Source organism: Tupaia chinensis, unplaced genomic scaffold, assembly GCF_000334495.1.
Source record: "Tupaia chinensis unplaced genomic scaffold, TupChi_1.0 Scaffold000513_1, whole genome shotgun sequence".
Classification (NCBI taxonomy): domain Eukaryota; kingdom Metazoa; phylum Chordata; class Mammalia; order Scandentia; family Tupaiidae; genus Tupaia; species Tupaia belangeri.
In genome coordinates this window covers 3,899,441-3,913,332 of record NW_006160026.1, presented here as the reverse complement: position 1 = coordinate 3,913,332, position 13,892 = coordinate 3,899,441, and the positions used below count along the sequence as shown (strand labels likewise).

General features: G+C 36.0%; 1 pseudogene; it reads left to right on the top strand.

Annotated features, from left to right (window-relative positions):
* The first annotated feature begins 12,451 nt into the window (after positions 1 to 12,451).
* Positions 12,452 to 13,518, top strand: LOC114009293 (carbonic anhydrase 13 pseudogene; annotated as a pseudogene).
* The last annotated feature ends 374 nt before the right edge of the window (positions 13,519 to 13,892 follow it).

Below are 13,892 nucleotides of genomic sequence, written 5' to 3'. Positions count from 1 at the left end.
TACACATGGTTGTGGTGTTTTATTAAATTTCAGACATTTTTGTCATAGACACATAATAATTATGCATATTTTGTAATTGCACAAATTGTCCAGTGTGATGTTTCAATACATAACATGTAATGATCAAATTAAGGTAATTAGGATATTTACCATCTCAGACATTTATCATTGCTTTGTGGTTAGAACATTCAAATCCTCTCAGCTATTTTGAAATAAAGTTGTTAAACTACAGTCATCCTACTGTACAATACAACACTAGAACTTATTTCTTCTATCTAACTCTAACTTGCAATTTTACTGTGAGACATTGCACATTTTTATATTTCTGCAAATATTCGTGTTTCAGTACAGATATTGGAAACATTGTTATTTATAATTATTTTCTTCATTAAAAAACGGTCTCTTTCTTTTAAGATTGGTTAGGTTCAGAGTAGAGGTGTTGTCTCATTCTCTTATCCCACTCTAATGAGAGAAGAGTCTCCCATGTACTTAATCCAGTGCCCCTGAGTCATGAGATTTTTAGACTTACTGGTGTTTCTCTGCTCTATTCCAGGCCTGTGTGGGCTGTAAGCACTGTTACCATGTGTCCTTTTAGGCGTTCTTTTCGTAGCTCCCAGTAATTTTCTTATACACGCGTACCGCTCTGTACCTAGCTGAATACGTACCTAGCTAAATACCTGGGTGGGACCCTTTGTAGACAGCTTTTGCTCTGTTCAACTTCTCACCTTTCTGGTTCTCTCTCCTTAACTTCAAGCCTCCCTTTGCCTCACCTGACATGTCTCTGCTACTTTGACTCAGCAAGTTTGCATGGCTCTAGGTTCCCTCTGTCCTTCTGTGAGCTAGAAACTCTCTCAAAGTGGTAAACCAGAGCAATATTAGGTCTAACCTCATTTATGCCTCCTCTTAGGAATTTTCTTTCTGCTAGATATCTTAAAAACAATTTTATGTGCATGTTTGTTCATATTTTTAAATGTTTTCTGCAGGGTAATTCCTATGCCTATTACTTCATAGAAGTAAAATGCTTTTAAAACGATTTTAGAGCTTATTTATTTTTTGTTTGTTTGTTTTGGAGGGGGGTTTCCTTCAAAGCAGATGTAGAGACAGAAGATAGACTTTGTAAATGCGGGTCTGGGTTTAAATTTTTAGCCTCAATGTTGTGCGACTATACTCTTAGAGCCTCAGTTTCCTCATCAGTAAAGCCAGTACAGTTACAGTGTCTGCACCATAACGGTAAATGGGAGATTAACTGAGATCATGTGCATAAAACATCTAGACTGCAGGCTGCTGGGGTAGGTGCTGAAGCACTGATTGACTTTCCCATTCCCTGCAGCGATTATACATATTCCCCTTTCTTCATTCTGTTATTGCCAGGAGTTCAACTTGTTTTGTACTTGTACGTATCTGCCATTGAGCCAAACTGTTTATATCTGTGAACTCACTAGACTTTACAACAGTCTTAGTGGGCACCAGCCACATTTTGCAGATAATCTGCTTCTACCATTTACTACAGCTGAATGAGAAACTTGTATCAAGAACCATAAAACAAATCCCAGACAACCCATAGAACTATGAGAGGTAATAATACTTCAATGTTTTTAGCCACTAAGTTTTGGGGTAGTTTTTTAGTAGGTGACTTACTCTTCTTTTGCTTAAGGTAGAAGTCTTTTGCAGAATAGGGGACTACCAGTGCTAAAACTGGAGCAGGATGAGGCACATGAAGATAAACAGCAAGAGACAACCAGAATAGGCCGGTAATCACTGCCGTTCAATCACCATTGTTGCACGATGATGAGGTAATAGAGTCTGGTATAAAATGCTGCTGCTCTAACTGCAAACCTTCTAGTCTGCCTCCAGACTCCAATCACAATGTTAGACTGACTTCAGTTCCTATCTAACTCTAAAATTCTTTCCCTTATAGAGGGAAATATTCTTTCTCATTATATGAGAAAACAAGATCAAAGTGCTTTTCTACAAACTCTGTTCTTCGCTGATAGCCTTGTTCTTCCTCAGGGCCAGATGAGATAACTTCATGCATACTCTTTAGGATTAAACTTTTATAATTACTTTATTAAAATCTGTTTTGCCCACTAGACTGAGTTCACTATCGAATGCCTACTGTCCGATGCAGTGCTGTGTCAAAAATGTGACTTAAATATTGGTTAAAATAATCAATTCTGGGGGCCAGATGATGGCACGGCAATAAAGCAATGCCCTGTGAAACTGACTCACGTGGAAAGGATTCGAGTTCACGTTCAGAAACCTCGTTGGACACAGCAGGTGCACATGTGTCCATCATCTGGGACTGACTAAAGCTGGTGGGGAATTGTAACTTGAAGATCTTGTTGGGTGTGACTGTCTTTCTGTCTCTGTCTCCTGTCTCTCTTTATGTCTATCTCTTTTGTTCATGGAAGAAAAAATAAGATTTTAAAAATGAATTCTACATTTCTTAAAGTTCCACATACTGTTTTTGCATTTTCTTCAAAATGTGGGGGAATTATTTTGATGGTGGTAAATGTCAGTATTGTATTTCAGAACTGATATGGCTTGGTTTTATATCTTCTACCATAGGCACGCTAGGTAACTAAGTATAATCAATTTCTTTCTTTTCTTTTCTTTTCTTTTCTTTTCTTTTCTTTTCTTTTCTTTTCTTTTCTTTTCTTTTCTTTTCTTTTCTTTTCTTTTTATTTCTTTTCTTTTCTTTTCTTTTCTTTTCTTTTCTTTTCTTTTCTTTTCTTTTCTTTTCTTTTCTTTTCTTTTCTTTTCTTTTCTTTTCTTTTCTTTTCTTTTCTTTTCTTTTCTTTTCTTTTCTTTTCTTTTCTTTTCTTTTCTTTTCTTTTCTTTTCTTTTTTTTATGTGCATGTTTGTTCATATTTTTAAATGTTTTCTGCAGGGTAATTCCTATGCCTATTACTTCATAGAAGTAAAATGCTTTTAAAACGATTTTAGAGCTTATTTATTTTTTGTTTGTTTGTTTTGGAGGGGGGTTTCCTTCAAAGCAGATGTAGAGACAGAAGATAGACTTTGTAAATGCGGGTCTGGGTTTAAATTTTTAGCCTCAATGTTGTGCGACTATACTCTTAGAGCCTCAGTTTCCTCATCAGTAAAGCCAGTACAGTTACAGTGTCTGCACCATAACGGTAAATGGGAGATTAACTGAGATCATGTGCATAAAACATCTAGACTGCAGGCTGCTGGGGTAGGTGCTGAAGCACTGATTGACTTTCCCATTCCCTGCAGCGATTATACATATTCCCCTTTCTTCATTCTGTTATTGCCAGGAGTTCAACTTGTTTTGTACTTGTACGTATCTGCCATTGAGCCAAACTGTTTATATCTGTGAACTCACTAGACTTTACAACAGTCTTAGTGGGCACCAGCCACATTTTGCAGATAATCTGCTTCTACCATTTACTACAGCTGAATGAGAAACTTGTATCAAGAACCATAAAACAAATCCCAGACAACCCATAGAACTATGAGAGGTAATAATACTTCAATGTTTTTAGCCACTAAGTTTTGGGGTAGTTTTTTAGTAGGTGACTTACTCTTCTTTTGCTTAAGGTAGAAGTCTTTTGCAGAATAGGGGACTACCAGTGCTAAAACTGGAGCAGGATGAGGCACATGAAGATAAACAGCAAGAGACAACCAGAATAGGCCGGTAATCACTGCCGTTCAATCACCATTGTTGCACGATGATGAGGTAATAGAGTCTGGTATAAAATGCTGCTGCTCTAACTGCAAACCTTCTAGTCTGCCTCCAGACTCCAATCACAATGTTAGACTGACTTCAGTTCCTATCTAACTCTAAAATTCTTTCCCTTATAGAGGGAAATATTCTTTCTCATTATATGAGAAAACAAGATCAAAGTGCTTTTCTACAAACTCTGTTCTTCGCTGATAGCCTTGTTCTTCCTCAGGGCCAGATGAGATAACTTCATGCATACTCTTTAGGATTAAACTTTTATAATTACTTTATTAAAATCTGTTTTGCCCACTAGACTGAGTTCACTATCGAATGCCTACTGTCCGATGCAGTGCTGTGTCAAAAATGTGACTTAAATATTGGTTAAAATAATCAATTCTGGGGGCCAGATGATGGCACGGCAATAAAGCAATGCCCTGTGAAACTGACTCACGTGGAAAGGATTCGAGTTCACGTTCAGAAACCTCGTTGGACACAGCAGGTGCACATGTGTCCATCATCTGGGACTGACTAAAGCTGGTGGGGAATTGTAACTTGAAGATCTTGTTGGGTGTGACTGTCTTTCTGTCTCTGTCTCCTGTCTCTCTTTATGTCTATCTCTTTTGTTCATGGAAGAAAAAATAAGATTTTAAAAATGAATTCTACATTTCTTAAAGTTCCACATACTGTTTTTGCATTTTCTTCAAAATGTGGGGGAATTATTTTGATGGTGGTAAATGTCAGTATTGTATTTCAGAACTGATATGGCTTGGTTTTATATCTTCTACCATAGGCACGCTAGGTAACTAAGTATAATCAATTTCTTTCTTTTCTTTTCTTTTCTTTTCTTTTCTTTTCTTTTCTTTTCTTTTTAGCTTTACTATCAGGCACATGTCCTTGCCAGAGAGAAAGAGAGTGAGAGGGAAAGTGAGAAATCACTACCCAGGGGGATGACCATGCACTTCTCCTCCATTTTCCTCTCAGGATTTTGAGCATGCAAGCATAGGGGCCTGGTGTGTTTTTTGTCACTGGGTCTGGGACTACAACCTCACAGTGGGTCATGTGAGATCCAGCTGCCTTAACCATGCCACTGGTTGACTCCCAATCAGTCAATTTCTAAAAGCTCATGGATTAGAGACTTAAAAGGAAGGCATACAAATTCCCATGATATCTGAACATGTCAAGAAAAAAAATAAATATATATAAACATATTTGAAGTTGAATATTTGAAATGGCCATCTTTACAAAGCTTTTTTGCTTTTATGTTCTGCAATTTAAATAAAATTATTTTCAAATTCTTAACATGTTTAAGTATTTTCATGACTTTTTTTGAAGGAAATATTGAACTCTGTTTGGACTATATCCCAATTATCAGAAATCCTGTTTTTAAGACAAAAATATCAAGAAACTAAAAGACAAGTATTTAAAAAGAAACAGTTTCCATGACAAAATTTTCTTTTTCTTTATATCTTGACATCGAGAAAATCTACTGGCGTCTTGCCTCACTAGAAGGTAGAGAATCCAATTAAAGTAAGCAAATTCAAATGACTTAATTAAAAAACTTTTTAAAAATTGAGTGATAAAGTAGGCTGAAATAATCCTGAATAGGTTAGACAACTGAGTTGGGAACAGGAGACTGTGTCAGTGTCTCTTTTCCATGGATTCCATTAAGTTTAACAAACACTGCTCTTATCTCTCTGTGCCTAACGAAGTTATAGTTTTCTGAAAGATAGTCTTGTGTTCAGATCATGTTCACCTTTTCAGTAAAATCATTTTGTTTTAGGGCCTTAAGGTGTCATCTGCAATCTCTCTTCTTATTCAATGGATGGAACATTGAGCCCAAGAATGGACAGGACTGAACTATCTTTCTCCAGATAGCTCAGCAAGAAGATGGCACAGTTGAAACTAGAAGTCGGGTGAGCCAATTCTTAGTACAGTTTTCTTTAAGTTGAATTGCTTGCCTCTTTGTGTTTGAGGATGTGAACAGAGGAAAGGAGAGAAGAAAGATCACTGGGAGAGAACTGAAAGGATGCATTTTATTTCAGGATTTTCCTCTGCATCCTTTTTTTTCCATATTTGGTACCATATTTTATTTGTAATATTTAATCTTACTTTTAAACTTAACATGGTATCAGACCAGCCAGTGATGTGATGGTTAAGGGAGCTGGATCCCACATGGCTGACTGCATAACTTGAGTCCTGAGCCCAGTGATTTGAAAAACACATGTGCATGAGTGCCCCAAATCCCAAGAAGAGAATGGAAGAGAAGGGATGGTGGCATGAACATCCCCTGGGGAATGCTTGCTCACTTTTTCTCTCTCTCTGTATTTCTCCAGTGAGTGAACACACTCTATAGCAAAACAACAACAAAAACTTAGCATGATATTAAGAGCATTTTTTCACGTTGCTGGTAAAATCTTCATATACATCATTTTTAGTGCTTAGATATTGTCCTACTAAGTGTACATGCCATTATTTGCTACAATAAATTGCATAATATGACACTGCCATTTTTATGGGTTAAAAATGATCAGCATTAGCAATTTTATATCATTTAACCTGTAACTACCATTCTATGTTATAGGACATATTTAGACTTATAAATTCGCTGCAGTGGGTATCTTAAGGGGAAGGGACATTTAATTCACTCCATTTAGCCACAAACATCATACCTATGCTAGATAGTCAGCTATATTCTTCTGGAGAGCAGAAAACCTTGTAGTCAGACTCCAGAAATTGGGTAGGAAGCAGTTATGCTTCCTACTCTTAGCCCAGGCTTAGAAGAATGGCAAAAGAATTATTTTAAAGAACAAGACTTTCCTCACCCACTGCGCTTCTTTCAGTGGGTAAGCACTTTAGTATGCCTTGGCCAGGCCAGAGCAAGTAGCTCTTCTAATTTGGAAACTGCTGAATCTGTGCTGTCTGAGTCTACCAGCAAAACACAGCTTGCTTTCTACTTTGCTGCCTTGGGATCTTCCAATGACCAGCTTGTTTTTAAGCATTAGATTTGATATTCTGAGGCAAAAGAGCAGTGTGAATTTTTACTTTTATATTTGAATTCAGCCATGCTTGAAATATTTTTTAAAAATTCTTGCCTATAAACTGGGGGATGATGGTGATAGTTTTTAGGGTGGGAGAAAAAACAAGATATCCTTAAATGATTCTGAGTCATTATCATGGGTATTAGTGAATATGATCTAGTCATAATTGGTTTTATACATATACATGTATTTTGTACCTATATATGTATAAAACCAATTATGATATATATATATATGTGTGTGTGTATATGTGTGCATATATATATATGTGTGTGTGTGTGTATGTGTGCATATATATGTATGTGTGTGTGTGTGTATGTATACGTATATATGTATATTGGGAGGTCTACTGAGCCATGGAATGGAAAGAAGCCATGGGCAGAATGCACAAGTTGCATTGTTTGGAAACGGAGGCAGGAACATGGGCTAGTGGGAGGAATGAGGTATTTGGAGACTGAAGTTGAATTTCCACTATTGATTGCTAACTACAGCTTTTGAAAGGCTCCTTTCTAACTGCCTGCAATCCTCCTTGCTTTCGGCATTGCCAGAAGGATGTACTTTCCTTCATCAGACACAAAAACAGAGGAGGTCTTTTTATTTTTATTTACTGTTTACCAGGATACTCATCCCTGAATGTGCTATGGCTGAGGAGATTCCTGAGGTTATGAACATAAAATAACAGGTAGGTGGAAGAAGCTCCATAAACGCTAGGAGGGAAGCTTACCATTTAATGACTCAGGAGCACAGACTCGAAGCACACAGATATGAATTAAAATACTATCTCTGTTGTATCCATTTTTTAAAGATTCTTGGGGATTTTGTTTTACCATTTGGTGAAAATAATGATACCTGCACTTAGGGATGTTATGAAAGATATTATATATTGCTTGACCTAGGGCCTGATATAAGGTATAAACTGAATTGTGTATATATAATATTACGTATTTTCTCCCACTCTTTCTTTGTCAAGAAGAATGTAGTCACAGATTCCTTTTCTCGATCAGGATATTACTATGTGCTCCAATATGCTTCCCAAGTTCTACCTGTTTGTCAAAAAATGAATACTTTATGTCACTTTGATCTACTATTCTTTTCAGAGTACCTTCATGGTAGTAATTTTTTTTTCTGTATATGTCACAGAAATACTTAATAACAGATGCTAATTGTGAGGGCATTCGTCCTTCTTTTTAATAAGATATTTTATTTTATTTTCATTTCTTTTAGACATTCAATCATTATATATCACTTAGCTTGTAAAGTGAATTTTCCAACATGAATACATTTCATACCAGTCCAGCTGGGGATACTATACACGTTATCATCAACAGATAATAATCCATTTTTGTGTCCCATAAATGTCTTGCCTCTGTAGTTTTCTCCTTAATGTTTTCCTCACACTCTTCTTCTCCCACCCTTTTCCCACATAGTATCTGGTATCTTTAACCATTTTGCATGTTTCTATAACCTCTAATGTTTCCGATTCAGCCATAGAGAGTAGTTGGTATATGTTAAGTGGAGACTATTAACAATATCTAACTGCTTGTATTTTAAAGTCATAGTTCCTTATTACTGCTTTAGCCACTCTTGATTAAGTTCCTCTTTTCACCGGTTGAGTGTTTGACCTTAAAGATGAAACATTAATTTTAAGAAGACTACATGAATGTATGTGTGAATATTTATGCTATGTGTGTATAGAAAGATATGGCTGTATAAAGAAAAATAGATGACAAATAATTGATAGAGATAAATGGCAGATAATGCAGATAATAGGTTGATAGAAAGATAGGTAGATAGAAGACAGATAATAGATGTAGACACCCATACTTAATTATTTAGCTCATGAAATTATTATACCATGAAGCCTTATTCCTGTTAAGTTTATCTCTCTTTTGTTTTTCAATTAGGCTTCCATGTAAAAACATCAGTGCCCCTGCCAATTTCTGCCCAGCTATTAAAAAATTTAGACCTCTTAGTATCTGTCCTTCAGAGCATGTGGATTAATGTTTGATAGGTTAGCAAAAAGCAAGTAACAGTCCCAAACATTGTTACTTAAATAAGAGATATATTGCTGTAAGTAGAAGGACACTTGTTAGAATAGGAATTACATCACACATCATTCCAAACCAGAATTTTCTGAAGGTCATCTTTGTTCTTGTTATTCAGCCAAAGTCTGCCCTTAAATGGCATATTTAGCCTGTAGAAGGCTGTCTGACTGGATTTTAGCTTCATTTCTTCCATTCATGAACTTAAGTGGTTGTATAAAAAAGCAGGCAGATGAAGAAGCATTAGAAATAAAGATACGTCAGGCACGGTTTTTCAGTGCCAGGATGAGCACCAGCTCCTGCATGATCTCCATCTCACATCTGGCTGGAACCATAGAAACTACGGCTTAAGATGTGACCAGAGAAACTGAACTCTTGGACCCCTGTTCATTTTGGTTGAAATGCCACACCAACAGAATGTACAATATGACTCCTTGAGCAGCCACCCAAAAGACCAGGTGATGAGACTTAGAAAGTGAAGCATATTATCTCATGGAGTAAAACTCGGCCAGTTGGTGAGAGAAGGTGGGAGATAGCTTACATGCTCTATATTCCATTTCTAATGATATCCCCAAATGACAGTGAAACTTGTTTTCTCTTTGGGAAGAGGTCACTTCATGATTCTTGTACCTATATCACTTAAAACTGGAGAAAAAGATAAGCTTAAAATTTGGAGATAACATCTAGCTTTTATACTTTTAGAGAGAGCAAGGAAAGGAAAAACTTTATTACATAATTGATCTTAAAAGAAAGAAATAGTAGGGTTGGCAGGTGGTGTGGTGGTTAAGGCTCTGAACTCCCACATGTTCTAGTCTTGAACCTGGCAGCTTACTTTCTTACTCTCTCTCTCTCTCTCTCTCTATCTCTATCTCTCTCTCTCTGTTGTCAAATTTAAAAATAATAAAATAGTTGTTTTAAAAAGAAATAAGTAGTTAATTTAGTGTCTCAAAGCATAGTAGAGACACATAAGACACAACTCACCATCTTATAGTGCTGAGAAATTATAGTTCATTAATTTTTACAAATAAAAAAATCACAGTTTAAAAAATTACTAAATTTTAACAATAAAATAATGCTAATATTTACTTTTACATTCCATAAGATTTCATGATGATATTTGGCTCTGGCTTTAGCCTTAATCAAATATTGATTTTTATATGCACCCCACTGAGAGTTGTACAACCTGAATATTTAAGATACCTTGAAAAGTTTGCTTCCTTCTTTAAATGTCACTGAATGGCCTTTGTTACAAATTTGCAATTTACCCAGTAGTATTCACAGTAGCAGTAATAGTGATAATAATGAACACTTACTTTGTCAAGTACTCCACTGAGTACTTTAAATACATAAGATATTAAATATTATTTTTTGTAGGTAAGTATAGGCTATATCCACTTACCAATGAAGAAATAAAAGACATTGGGCTCAATAAATTGTTCAGTGCCACACAGCTTATTAGTAGTAGATTTAGGTATGATTCTAGGTCAGTCTCACCTAGAACACATGCTCTTCCAAACAGTGAGTGACTTTGAGTATTTCTTTTGCACTCATTGTTCTCTAATAGTTTTTATGTTTTAAATCCCAGTGAACGGGAGAAGTAAAGACTCCTATTTGACAAAAGAAGAAACCAAGGCACAGAAAGTTTAAGTAATTTGCCCAGTTATACAACTAGTAAGTGGAAGTGCAGGGACTCACAAAATCTGTCCCAACGCTCTGCTGTTAATTGGTTGTTTACTGATTCAAAAACTCATCCAGATTTTTAGGTAGGGGAACACCTAGCTCTAATTCCCAGCAACTTGATGTGTGAGATATATTCTCCAACATAGATGCTCTCTAAACCTCCCTAAGGGTTTCCATGGATGCTTCATTACATAGGCATGGTTGGTTAAATCATTGGTCACCAGTAACTAACTCCATCTCCAGTCCTTCTCCCTTTTCTGGGAGTTGAGGAATAGGAAAGTTCCAACATCCTAATTACTAGTTTTTCTCGACAGATTTCTTCCCTACTACAAGCTGCCTAGGGGTCCTTAGCCACTAGTCATCTCATTTGAATAAAGGACATTCTTATTGGCCCCACAAATTTCAAGGGATTTAGGAGCTCTGTAGCAGGATCTAGGACAAAGACAATTTTTTAAAATTACCTATCAGATATTTTTGAAAAACTTTTAACTGTGATCATACTTACCAATGAAGAGCTTAATGTTTGTTTCCCAAAATAGACAAGAAGACAAGGATGACTTCTAAACTGCTATTCAAAATTACATGTCAATTCTAAGTACACCCTAGAAGAAATGAGGGAAGAAATCAAGGGGAAAAAAGAATGAAGTAAAACAGTTGAAAAGCAAAAATAGAAAATTATCAGTTGAAGATAATAGGTATGGTAAATTCTGTGACTGAGCCGATATACAGTGTGTCCTACTGGGGAAATTCTGTATGCCTGAAAGGTATACAGTGAATGAATGTAACATAAATATATTTTTTTAAAAGAAAGTATTCAGCTCTCAAAAGTAAAAAGAAAATAAATTTATGGATATATTCTCCAGCTTTTCAGCTTCAACCCAACTAAAGAACAGACAAAATATATAAAATGTATGTGTATTTATGTGTGCGTATGTGCATGTAGTGTGTGTGTATACATGTGCATGAATAAACATAAGGAAACTTCAAAAAGTTCGTGAATAATGGAATTAAAGTATGAATGTATTTTGTGCAAAAATGAAAATTTCTACATAGTTTTTTTATAATATACATTTTACATGAGTTTTTGAAGAGCCTTGGTGTATATATACTTAGGTATTTTAATAGTGACAATTCACAGAACAGGGTAACTGAGAGGAAAGAGTTGCAAGAGAACTCTGAAGATTTGTGAGTCCTCTTCAATATTCAAGACTAAAGAAAGAACTACCTGAACAGATTGCAGGTCAAGGTGACTACACTCACTCAGTGCCTTTTCCCAACATGAATGCTGGAAAATATTGTCATTCACAGGACATTGGATAGAGTTCATGGAAGAGTCTTGCATTGGCATGGAGAATAATTAGAAGTAAACTAAACACCTGAAAGAATTAAACTGTTAATGTAACTTGAGGCATCCCAGAATAAAGCTACAATAATATACCCAGCATCGAAAAGGCAAAGTTCACAATGTTTAGAATATAATAAAATATTAGAAGGCATGCAAAGAAGCATAGGAATATTAAGAGAAAAATGAATCTATTGAAACTGACCAAGAAACAACATGCTATTTCTACATAGAAAGATGACCAACTCAAGTTTGATAACAGCAGTGATCATATAAATAAAATTTATTTTAACAGGATGTAAAAATAGCTAGTATAATTCTATGCCATTTGTATAAAAAGTTAAGTCAGTAATAAAAGATAGGGGAAATAAAACGTAAGTTGAACTTATGAAGATAAAATTTCCCTATTTAAATTTTTAAAAATACAATAGATGTGGTTAAATATTGAAGAATATATTAGAAATCTTAAAAATGTAGTAGTAAAACTATCCACAATAAAACACACAGAGAAAAGAACATTTTAGTTAGTAAATAGATTATAAATGAATTGTAAAATATATTTATGAGGCTTCATATACATGTAATTGAAATCCCCAAAATGGTGTTAAGAAAAATGTTTAAAGAAATAGTGATCATCTTGCACAGCCTTCCACCCAGAGGGATCATGTCGAGGCTCAGCTGGGAATATGGTGAACACAATGGTCCTAGTCATTAGAATGAATTTTTCCCTATTGCCGATGGTGATCAGCAACCTCTGATTGATATTAAAACCAAAGAAATAAATATGACTCTTCTCTCCAACCTCTCAGTATAAAATATGACCCAAGTTCTGCTAAAATCATCAGCAATAGTGGCCATTCCTTCAACATAGACTTGGATGACACAGAGGCCAAATCAGCTTCGTGTTGTTCACTAGAATTCAGACAAATACCCCCAAGTATTGTAGAAACAGCTCGGAAACCAGATGTACTAGCTGTCTTGGGAGTATTTTTACAGATTGGTGAACACAATTCCCAACTGCAAAAGATTACTGATATTTTGGATTCTATTAAAGAAAAAGGTAAACAAACTCGATTCACAAATTTTGACCCTTTATCTCTACATCCGCCATCCTGGGACTACTGACATATCCTGGTTCTCTTACAGTTCCACTACTTCTCGAGAGTGTCACATGGATCATTTTGAAGCAACCTATAAACATCAGTTTTCAACACCTGACCAAATTCTGCAGTCTCCTATGTATGGCAGAGGGTGAAACAGCAGCATTTTTACTGAGCAGCTATTGCCCACCTCAGCCTCTGAAGGGCTGCCAAGTGAGAGCTTCTTTCCATTAAAAGCTGTCACCAGTGCATCACCCCAAACGTGATTGTGGAGAAACAACAAAACAAAGCAAAATGCAAAAATCCCTACTAATGTCTATTTCCTAGAATTCTGTTATGGTTGTTATTTGACTATCAGCTTCAGCACCACAAAGAAAACCTGATCTCTTCAGTGAAACTAACTTACCCGTCTTGGACTTGCACTTGTGGCATTCAAGCAGAAAGCATGGTTTGATGCATACTAAACCCTTTGAAAGGTCCAGCCTGGTGTTGTGTTGGAGTGGCTGGTTTCCACATGGCCAACTGCATTAGTCTGGGACTGGTGGCTGGAGAAACACGTTGGGCACATTTATAGTAATGTATCCCCACCTTAAATTAATAATTTCTTCTTTCTTTGAGAGAGAAGGAAGGAAGGAAGGAGAAGGAAAAATAAAAGTAAAGAAAGAAAAAAGAAAAATAGAGAGAAAAAAGAAACAGAGAGAGAAGAAGAGAAGAAGAAATAAAGAAAGAAGAGAGAAAGAAAAGGAAAAAAGAAAAGAAAAAGAGAAAGAGAAAGAAATTAGGGAGCAGGTCTGCTCCATGGTCTGGTGGTAAAGGTAGCTGGATCCCACGTGATCAACTTCAGGGTTATAATCTACACTGGTGGCTTGAAAACCATGCCAGGCATGTGTGTGAATGTGCCCCAAATCCTGACAGGGTGGAATAATGGAGGAGCGAGTATTGCATCGTGACCATGTCCTATTGTGTGTGTGTGTGTGTGGGGGGGTACTTCCTTTCTCTCTTTTT